Below are 11,679 nucleotides of genomic sequence, written 5' to 3'. Positions count from 1 at the left end.
ATGGTGATCCTGAAATGTGGGTAAGAGGAAGAGAAAGTGAGAGTAAGAACTAGTAAAAGATAATTCCATCACCTTGATTCTTAGGAGGAAAGAGCCTCTTCAAGAAGACTATCAATGAGATTTCCTATAAGCTGGGCTTCATGTGGATTCTCTGAGACACACAATTTTTAGGTCACCTGACTCTATTTGAAAGCAAACGTAACATATCTAATGGATTCGTTTAGTATGTCTGGTGGATTATGAGATCACCTCACATGCGGACTCACTTTGACCTCTGAATCTTTGTAGCACAACCTTGCATGGAACAGGAATGCTCTGGTCGGAATTTTCGATGACTCTTTCTCAGGTCTAGGAATGTGGATGCCAAAGGTTTACTTGAACACCTAAAAGCAGATCTCACTTGCTCCATCTGTCTGGGCTACTTTACTGATCCAGTGACTGTCAAATGTGGTCATAACTTCTGCACAGAATATCTTCTCCAGTGTGGGGAGGAAGCTGGTGGCATATGAAACTGCCCAGAATGCAGGCAAGTTATCCACATCAAGATTTAGTGCCCAACAAGAGCCTGCAGAATCTGTCCACCACTGGCAAAGTGATCAGACTTCATTTACTTCAGAGCATGGTAGGCCTGACCATCTGTAATCAACACTGGGAAAAAGAGAAGGTCTTCTGCAAAAACGACCAGAAGTCTATATGTGAGTCTTGTGTTTTAGCTCCAGAACACAAGGATCACCAAGTCCTTCCCTTGGATAAGGCTGCTGAGAAATGCAAGGTAAAAGTGTCTGCTCCCTATCAATCTATCCCAGGGTAGAAAGGGTGGCTGTTGATTCAAATCTCTGTTTTGGCCCCTTGGGGCTACTGTCATATTGGATATACAGCTCAACCTAATGCATCCAAGGAAAATCTAGGGACTTCACATCAATGACTTTAATAGCAAATATAAAGCTCACTTATTTTTTTGGCCTTGCATATCAGTTTTGGCTTCAATATTCTCATCTTAAAAAAAAGAGTAATAACAATAGTCATTAATTTTTATGGTTATTGTGATGTTCCAATGAAACAATGAAAAAGACATAAAAACTTTGAGATCCTCAAAGTGATAAATAAATTCTAGTTCTAGTCAATAATTATAAATCATGTGGCCCTCTTTATTTAAAAACTGATTTGAGTAAGCTTTTATTTTTCTTACAGGAGAAGCTCCAGAACACAGGGAAAATTTTAAAAGGAAAAGAGAAATCATGTAAAATTTCACTGGACAAAATTCAAAGTAGAGAGGCACAATGTAAGGTCAGTGTCTAGTTTCTTGATGAGGAAGAATTAATGATAAAAATGGTAGTCAAGGAGTGCTTTTTTCTGCAAAGAAATAGGTTTATAATGTAATCAAATGATGAAATTTATTGTAACTTTTTTGGGGGAATAATCTGACAATGATAGTAGAAGAACTGTGTTTTTATGTAAACTGCTAAATTATATGCAAAAAGAAATACTTTCTAGGTATGATTTGTGTATTTTTAGGGGAAAAATTTGTCTCTGGTGTATTTTTGAATTCCTTTACACAGCATCACTTTCTCTATTCTCTTCATCATGAACTAGTCTTTAAAAGATCTTTTAAAGGGTAGTATAACTGAAAATTCTAGAAATGGAAGATGGGAACCAATCAGTCAGAAAAGCTGTGTCTGAAAATAGTCCATGAATCTTCTTTGATGACCAATGACATTTTTATTATTATTTTTCAACTTTTTACATAAATTTTATTTATTTTGAGTTTACAGTTTTCCCCCTGATCTTACTTCCCCCCCCACAGAAGGCAGTTTGTTAGCCTTTACATTGTTTCCATGTTGTACATTGATCCAAATTGAATGTGATGAGAGAGAAATCATATCCTTAAGGAAGAAACATAAAGTATAAGAGATAGCAAGATCATACAATAAGATATCAGTTTTTTTCTAAATTAAAGGTAATAGTCCTTGGTCTTTGTTCAAATTCCACAGTTCTTTCTCTGGATACAGATGGTATTCTCCATTGCAGAGAGCCCCAAATTGTCCCCAATTGTTGCACTGGTGGAATGAGCAAATCCATCAAGGTTGATCATCACCCCCATGTTGCTGTTAGGGTATATAGTGTTTTTCTGGTTCTGCTCATCTCACTCAGCATCAGTTCATGCAAATCCCTCCAAGCTTCCCTGAATTCCCATCCCTCCTGGTTTCTAATAGAACAATAGTGTTCCATGACATACCACAGTTTACTAAACCATTCCCTAATTGAAGGACATTTACTTGATTTCCAATTCTTTGCCACCACAAGCTGGGCTGCTAGGAATATTTTTGTACAAGTGATGTTTTTACCCTTTTTCATCATCTTTTCAGAGTATAGACCCAGTAGCAGTATTGCTGGATCAAAGGGTATGCATATTTTTGTTGCCCTTTGGGTGTAGTTCCAAATTTCTCTCCAGAAAGGTTGGATGAGTTCACAGCTCTACCAGCAATGTAATAGTGTCCCAGGTTTCCCACAACCATTCCAACAATGATCATCATCCTTTCTGGTCATATTGGCCAGTCTGAGAGGTGTGAGGTGGTACCTCAAAGAAGCTTTAATTTGCATTTCTCTAATAAGTAATGATTTAGAGAAATTTTGCATATGACTATGGATTGCTTTGATCTCATCTGTAATTTGCCTTTGCATATCATTTGACCATTTGATGACCAATAACATTTAACAGGGAAAATAAATGATGGTCACTCACTCCTTCTAACATATGGTTTTCATTTCTTTTCTTTATCCTAACTTCTCTTGGGGCAGGAGGAGATATATATATATATATATATATATATATATATATATATATATATATATATATATATTATCAAAAAATCTGTTACATCAGAATATGAAAAAATGCATGACTTCTTGTGGGAGGAAGAATATATATCTATATCTATCTATATATCTATCTATCTATCTCTATCTCTATCTCTCTATTTATCTAACTACAAAGACTGGACCAGGAATCCAGAAAGAAATCAAGGAGATGAAGTCCAAACTGTCCCAGCAAATTGAGAATCTACAGCAAATGTTATTAGAAATAGAGGGGAATTTGGAAAAGGCTCCCTTGAAAATGCTTCAGGTGAGTATATGAAACATGAAACATGGTAGAGTGGATCAGTTTAGGTTTCTCAATGGATTCTGCAAATGCATTTGGTTTCTGATGATCAGGCTTAGGGCTAAATCTCTCCCTCAGACAATCTGTAGCACAGGGATTCACAAAGACTGGATCATTTCAGTAAAACGTTATGAGTTTCAATACCTCTAACAGGTTGTGTTGAACCCAAATTTGTAATCACATAATCACACTTGAATGTCCTGATTCTTTTAAACAGTCATATACCTCATTCCTTGGTGAAATGGGTAGAAGTAGATCATTATATAAAGGTTCTTTTCAAGAGGAATAGTTAATGATTCTATAATTCTATCTAGACTATGAGGTCATGAGCAATTTATAAAACAATCAGGCAACCAATTAAGCAGGATCTTCCATGTGCTAGGTACTATACCAGGCTCCGCAAAAAAAAAAAAAAACAGTGAAAAGAGTCAAAAATCCTGAGTAATGAGTAAACTGGCAATGTTCTTGAAACAGAAAGGCAAAGAAGTTGATGGAGGAAATAAGTAAAGTCATCTGAAGGAAAATGGCAAAGTTAAGCTGTATCTTCAAGAAATAGGGGAATTCTTGGTTCTGTATAAGAGATGATGATAGAGTTAATTCCTGACTTGGGGAATTTACAGTGATCTCCCTCAAAAAATATGGGAATCTTTAAGCAAAAGTATTGCTTTTTATTCATGGTACATTCAACATTTGAGGAGTCTCAACAACAAGGAATGGGTCAAGAAAAAATTGTCTTGGATGATAGAGAAGATTCAATTCTATGTCCCAAGGTATTAGTTGTAAAAACAGAATGTTTAGAATTGTAGAAATGTTTGAAGGGAAATGTTATATCTATTCAGGCACTTGATAGGAGAATAAATTAATCTTTCAGGTACATGGGACAGAACTAGGACTAATGGGTTGCATAAAAACCAAGTAGTTTGGGGGTTTGAGATTCCAAAATGGCTGACATAATATCTTGTGAGTGAGTCATGATTACCCTTTGAATTGTTAAAGAGATTTTACTATCCCCATTCCATAGAGAAGGACAATGAACTGCAGAGCAATTGAAAAGCTCCCCTTGTGGGATGGCTAGGTGGCACAGTGGATAGAGCACCGGCCTTGGAGTCAGGAGTACCTGGGTTCAAATCCATTCTCAGACACTTAATAATTACCTAGCTGTATGGCCTTGGGCAAGCCACTTAACCCCATTTGCCTTGCAAAAATCTTTTTTAAAAAAAGCTCCCCTTGGATCAGAAAGATATCACCAGAAGTAATATTTAAGCTCATTTCCTAATGACTCCAAATTTCATATCATGTCATGCCATCACTTTGCAAACATGCTGTACAAAATTAGTTTGTCAGCCTTTAGATGTGATTTCCTCCCCTTGGTAAATCTTTAAAAGGAATTTGAATGAACACTTTTAAGTTCTGTAGACACCATTTATATGTCATGTCCATTGGCCTAAATCACTTCTCAGCTCCTTTTTTAACTCTCATATTCTATTTTACTACCTACCCCCTCTAACAATCAACACATTCATTTTTCTAATGGGAGGAGATATATGGACTGATGATTTTATTTTTTAAGTATGACAAAACTTTCATTTTTGGCCAATTTCAATCAAAAATGATTTTCAACATTCATTCTTTTGCGTTCAAGTTCCACATTTTTCTACAATCCTCCCTTCTCTCCCCGCTTCCATGGCAGTGAACAATTTGATATATGTTGTACACGGACAATGATGTTTAACCTACTTCCATATTAGTCATTTTGTGAACTAAGAGGGGGAAAAAACATGAGAAAGAAAGAAATAATATAAAAGAAGTTTTAAAAAGTGAACATCATATGGTTTGCTCTGCATTCAGACTTCATATTTTTCCTCTGGATGTGGATGGCATTTTCCATAATAGGTCTTTCAGGATTATCCTTGATCATTGACCTGCTAAGAAGGGTGCGCCGATGATTTCTTTGCTTCTTTGTATTCTAATATGATAGTGCTTGGATAGGTAGAGCCTCATTGCCAAACGTACCCTAGTAGGAAACTTCAGTTCAAGTTCTTTAAATTCTTTAATTACAATTAAATTTCTATAATATGGCACCATGCCAGTATTGTTTCAGAACTCACACTTCTCACTCACATCAACCATCAAAAAGGGTGACTCCCAGTCTCACATACCCTTAAATATTTTGCAGCTTTTTTTTTTATTAATTATTCTGTCATTTAGAGTAAGCAAAAGTTTTACTGTCAAATGACAGTGTGTAAGGGAGGGAGGGAGAAGGACAGAGCAGAATAGCACTTCTCTCACAGTGAAATTATTTCTTCATCTTCAAGAGGGTGGTAGGGGCATGAGACCAATCAGAGACCAATCAAAGACAAGTCAAAGGCTAGTTTGAAATTTTGCACAGACAAATTGAGTAATGCTCCAGGAAAAGATTTCTAATTGAAGTGGTGTGGTGGTATGTCTGGGCTGTCTGGAAAAGGCAATATTATAGAAATGGACTAAGGACCAAAACACTAAAGCTCTCTAATTTCTTCCCTCAGGATATAAAAGAGACCTTGGCAAGGTAAGTGTCTATTCTGTATTCAACTATTCAGAAATACTGGATCCAGAAGGGAATCCACTTTTTTTGAATGAGCAAACTCAGTTTTATTGTGCTGAAATACAATGAAGTATTTGATCTGGAAAGGGCTCTGAATCTCTGTGTAGAACGCAAAGGCAACCAAGTGTATTTATCCTTTTTGTAGGAATCAGGAGCTGTTACTCCAAGAACCAGAGGTTGCTTTCCCCACATGGAGCACCTGCTCCATTAGTGGCTTGAGAAAAATGCTCATGAACTTCCACAGTAAGTCACCATATCAGTCTCAATTAATGTTGGGGAAATTTCCAGGAGTTCCCATAAGCTTTACAATGGATTTCTTTAGTATGTGCTAGTACACACAAATTATTCCTTTTCTCAGTCTCTGCTATCCCATAGAGATCTTTTCTTTCCTCTTACATCTATTGAGAGTTTTTTCCAAATTTTTACTATCTCAATAGTGAAATAGGGCTATCTTGTAAGGCTTGAATGATCCTACTTATTTCAGTCATAAGCCCAAGTATGTTTTTGCAAATAGTTGGAGTATTTCAAAGTTGTAGCCGCAGTGAATTAATGTGTTTAATATCTCACTTCAACAGCAATATTGAATTTTTCTTTGTTTTGTTTTTAACCTCCTAGGTCTACAAACTAAGGCTAATTATCTTTTTTTTCTTTTTTTCTCTCTAGGAGATATAACTTTGGATCCTGAAATAGTCCAACCTCAACTCATCCTGTCTGAAGATTTGAAGAGTGTCACTTATACAAGTGTCCTACAGGAAATACCTGACAACAACAAAAGATTTGACTGTGCTCTTACTGTGTTGGGCACCCAGACTTTCACTTCAGGAAAACACTATTGAGAAGTGAAGATGGATGATCAGATGGAATGGTCACTGGGTATACAGATTCAGTCAGAAGAAAGGGGAGACTCTCCCTCTTATCCAAGGATATACAAATTCTAGTTGGCTTCAAATATGGAAATAATTTTTATTTCTGGAGTTCACAAGATGGGTTTCATGAGAATTCCACCTATCCACAAACTTGGCATTTTTCTTGATTATGAAATGGGACATATAGCATTTTATGATGTCTCAGACAGATCTCTTCTCCATAGTCCCCCCCCCCCCAATCTTTTCAAGGGCCTCTTCTTCCTTACTTGTCTCCTTGCTGCCCTAATAAAGAATGGATCCCTGGAGGCCCCTGGAATAATCAGGAGATGACTGTCAATGGCACTCATTGCTTTGGGAGTCTCTCACTGAAAAGTGACTGAAAAATGACACAGAAAATGCCTTTCTCTTCATTTGATCTTATGTTGAAGTGACCAATAAAGTTATGGGTGATTATCAAAACTAATGACAACAAAGTTCATCTTATTTATTCTTGGTTTCAGCCCTAGTGTCTCTCATTTTATATCAAAACCCAATGTGTCCCACTTCACTGACACTATGCTTAGAGCTTCAGCAATATTTTGCAAAGCTAATCTATACATGGAAATATTATTTTCCCATAGGAAATGAAATTGGATATCATACATAAATACTATATGTGTAATGCATTTCTTATATAGTATATATGCACACATATGCTTATTTTTCTTTGTATATGAACTTATATGTCTGCATGTGATTTCTTATTATTTTTCCTTCACCAGGTTATTTTCCAAGTACACTATATGCCCAATACCTTTGGCTCATTATTGATAAAATCTAAAAAGTTCTGCATTATTCTGTAGCTTGAAACATAGAGAACCGTATCATTTGCATAACTAATTCTCTAAGAAATATCATCATTAAAAAAAAACCTTTTCCACATCATGGCTCTATAGTGGAGCCCCAGGACATGCTTATCTTTTCAAGACTGCCTTGAAAACAGCCTTGTTAATACAAATATATCCCAAAAGGCTATGTGAAAATGCCTTATGCATTTGAATAGGTTGAATTACAGAGGAGAACCAGGCCTCATTCAGTTATAGTGTGAAAAATAGGTTGGTAATATGCTTTTCAGAAACATGAAATAACAATAAATCCCCCCTAGTATCATGTGTGGTTGTTCCCATGTTGAAATGATAGGAAATGGAATTTCCATGTTAACACTGTCACATTAAAGGAGAATAAAGACAAGAATAACAGAAGATGGAAAAGAGCTAGTGGAGGATAGAGGGGTCTGGTGAGCTATGGTCCATGATTTTACAAAGATTCTGAACACTACTGAATAAGTGCGAATCATCAACAAATATTTTTTGATCTTCCTCTTTAGAAGCTTGTGTGAAATCACAAAGGAATTATAATTTTATATGATAACAATGCCTTATAGGGTTCTGACTAGTCCATTCCCTCCAGGAAATAAGAAAACAATCTTGAGGAATATTAATAAATGTTACTACCTTCAAGATAATATAGAGAATGACAGAGCCCTTAACCCATGGCATGAGGGGGACACCTAGATGAAGCAGTATGCAAAGTTCCATTGAGAAATACTTTAGGGACTTCCAGCCAAGATGGTGGAGAGAAGCCAGGCACTGTGCTAAGGTATCCTGGCTTTCCCTCAGAATTAATATGAATTAAGCCTCTTAACAAAATTCACATACATAAAATCTATAGAAGAGCAAAGGAGAAGAACATCTACCAACAAGGTCTGTCTTAGGGGAATATGACTGAGCTGGGGGCAGAGAGCAGAGAGCCAGCCCAGGGCAGTGGGGTGAGATGTGGTTATACCCTGAGAACAGCCTCAGAAGCTGGAAGAGTGGGAGCTCCAGAGAAGTAACTAGATATCAATCTGCTCAGCTCCGCTCGTCTGGAAGAACAGGGCCATGATCTCTGTATTTTCAGCAGAGTTACCCTGTTTCCAGTTTAATCCTCTCCCCAACCCCATCCCTGTGGGAGAAAGAGTCTCTTTACAGAACAAACACAGTTATAATCTCCCCACCACCAACCACACCAGGATCCAGGCCTTGCTGCTCTCCCCCACCCCCTCAGACCTAGGGAGTGGGTTGCAAATCAAGGTCACAGAAACTCCAACACACTTGGAGTTACTAAACCCGGTGAGTTAAGCCTCTAGGGATTTTAACTCACAAGGTCTGTGAGCCCGCCTCCTCCCCAATACAAGATCCTAGGAAAATGAAGAAAGGGATCCATTGAAAGCTACCTTGAAGACAAAACCCTAACTCAGAGAGAGCTAGAACTTCTGAGGAGAATAAGAAATAAGAATATGAAGAAATACTTCTTAGAAGAGATCAAGAAGGAGTTTAAAAATCAATTGGAAAAATTGGGAAAAGAAATCCAAGAGAAAATTAACACCCTGCAACAAGTAAATCTTTGGAAAATACAATTGGGTAAATGGAAAACTCCTTCAAAAATAGAAATGACCAATTGGAAAAGGAGTTGCAAAAGGTAAATGTATGGAATCTGTGGAAACTAATGCCTTCATGAGACACCAAGAATCTGTTAAACAAATCCAAAAAATTGAAGAAAATGTAAAATACCTCATCAGCAAAATCATTGACCTAGGGGAATGGACCCAGAGAGTCAAATTAAGAATCATTGGTCTTCCTGAATACATTGAGGATAAAAAAAAAACAGCCTGGACTCAATATTTCAGGATCTATTGAAAGTAAACTGCTCTGATATAATGGAACCAGAGGCAAAAATAGATTGAAAGAATACATCAATCCCCCTCCTGAAAGGGATCCTCAAATGAAAAGACCAAGACATATTGTGGCCAAATTCCAGAAATATAAGATAAAAGAAAAAATCCTGCAAGCAGCCAGAAAGAAACAATTTAGATACCAAGGAGCTACAGTAAGGATTACAAAGGATGTGGCTGCATCAACATTAAGGGACTGAAGGGTTTAGAATATGATATTCTGAAGAGCAAGGGAGCTTGTAATGCAAGCAAGAATTCACTATCTGGCAAAACTGAGGCTTCTCATCCAGGAGGAAAGATGGACATTTAACAAAATAGGAGACTTCCAACTTTTCCTGACAAAAAGACCAGAGCTAAATAGAAAATTTGGACTTCAAACAGGAGGCTTAAGAGACACATGAAAAAGCAAAAAAAAAAAGGGAAAAGAAAAAAAATTGCTATTCAATAAGGTGATACTGGAAATATCCCCATATGGGAGAAAGATTCTCATAACTCTTGAGAATTGTAACTCTATTAGAGAGAATACACTTAGCCAGAAGTAATGGATACTCATGACTTAGCCATCACTCAGAATGATTTAAAAACAATATCTACTTAAAAAAGGGTGACATTAAAAAGATGGAAGAATGAAGGAGATTGAATGTGGGTAAATCACATTACATGAAGAGGTATAAAGGACCTATTGCAATAGAGGGGAAGAGGGGAGGAGGTGAGAACTGCCTGAATCTTACTCTCATCAGATTTAGCTCAAAGAAGGATTAACATGCACACACTTAAGTTAAGAAACTTATCTTAGCTTTCAAGTATTAAAAGGGGAAAAAGGGAGGGGTGAAGGAAAAGAAGAATTAACAGAAGGAAAAGAAGGAAGAAGGGGCAAAGGGAAAGGGTAAAGATGAGGAGGGCTGGATATAAGGGGGAAAACACACTGAAGGAGGTATGTTTGAAGTAAAATACTGGGAAATATGGATAAAGTGAAAAAAGGGGGGGAATAGAAACAGAGGGAAGAGAGCATAGAGGGCAATAAAGAGTTAGTAATTATAACTTTGAATGTGAGTGGGATAAATTCTACCATAAAATGTAAGCAAATAGCAGAGTGGATTAAAAACCAGAATCCTATAATATGCTGCTTACAAGAAACCCATGTGAAGTAGAGAGATACATATAGAGTAAAGTAAAAGGTTAGAGCAGAATATATTTTGCTTCAGCCAAGGTGAAAAAGGCAGGAATAGCAATCTTTATCTTAGACAAAGCAGTTGCAAAAATAGATCTCATTAAAAGAGATAAGGAAGGAAACTATATCCTCTTAAAAGGTACTGTAGACAGTGAAGCAATTTCAATACTAAATATGTATGCACCAAGTGGTCTGGCATCCAAATTCTTAGAAGAGAAGCTGAATGAGTTACAGGAAGACATAAACATCAAAACTCTACTGGTGGGAGATATCAAACCCCCTCTCTCAGATTTAGATAAACTTAACCATTAAAATAAACAAGAAGGAAGTTAAGGAGGTAAATAGAATGTTAGAAAACCTACATGATAGACCTTTGGAGAGAAGTGGATGGGGATAGAAAGAAATATGCTTTTTCTTCCTGCAGTACATGGCACTCACACAAAAACTGACCTTGTACGAGGGCATTAAAAACCTTATAATGAAATTCAGAATGGCAGAAATAGTGAATACTTCCTTCTCTGATCATAATGCAATAAAAATCACATGCAATAATGGGCCATGGAGTGATAGACCTAAAACTAATTGAAAACTAAATAGCCTCATTTTAAAGAATGAGTGGATCAAACAACAAATTATAGACAGAATTAATGATTTCATCCTAGATAATGACAATACCAAGACAACATACCAAAACTTATGTGATACAGCCAAGGCAGTTGTTAGGGGATATATTATAACTTTACTGCACACATGAATAAATTAAAGAAAGAGGAATCAGTTAATTAAGTATGCAACTAAAAAATTAGAGAAAGAATAAATTTAAAATGTCAATTAAATATCAAATTAGAAATTCTAAAAATTAAAGGAGAAATTAATAAAATCAAAAGCAAGAAAACTATTGAACTCATAAAATCAGGAGTTAGTTTAATGAAAACATCAATAAACATTGACAAACCTTTGGTTAATTTGATTTAAAAAAAGACAGAAAAACAAATTACTAGTATCAAATGAAAAATGTGAACTCACCACCAATGAGGAGGAAATTAACATGATAATTTGGATTTTGCCCAACTGTATGCCATTAAATTTGATAATCTAAGTGAAATGAATGGATATTTACAAAAATATAAGTTGCCCCAGTTAAAT

General features: G+C 36.3%; 1 pseudogene; it reads left to right on the top strand.

The window, feature by feature from the left end:
* Positions 1-6,990, top strand: LOC141489395 (putative E3 ubiquitin-protein ligase TRIML1; annotated as a pseudogene).
* The last annotated feature ends 4,689 nt before the right edge of the window (positions 6,991-11,679 follow it).

This window comes from Macrotis lagotis, chromosome 5 (genome assembly GCF_037893015.1).
Source record: "Macrotis lagotis isolate mMagLag1 chromosome 5, bilby.v1.9.chrom.fasta, whole genome shotgun sequence".
NCBI lineage: Eukaryota > Metazoa > Chordata > Mammalia > Peramelemorphia > Peramelidae > Macrotis > Macrotis lagotis.
This window is presented reverse-complemented; position numbering and strand designations above follow the sequence as displayed.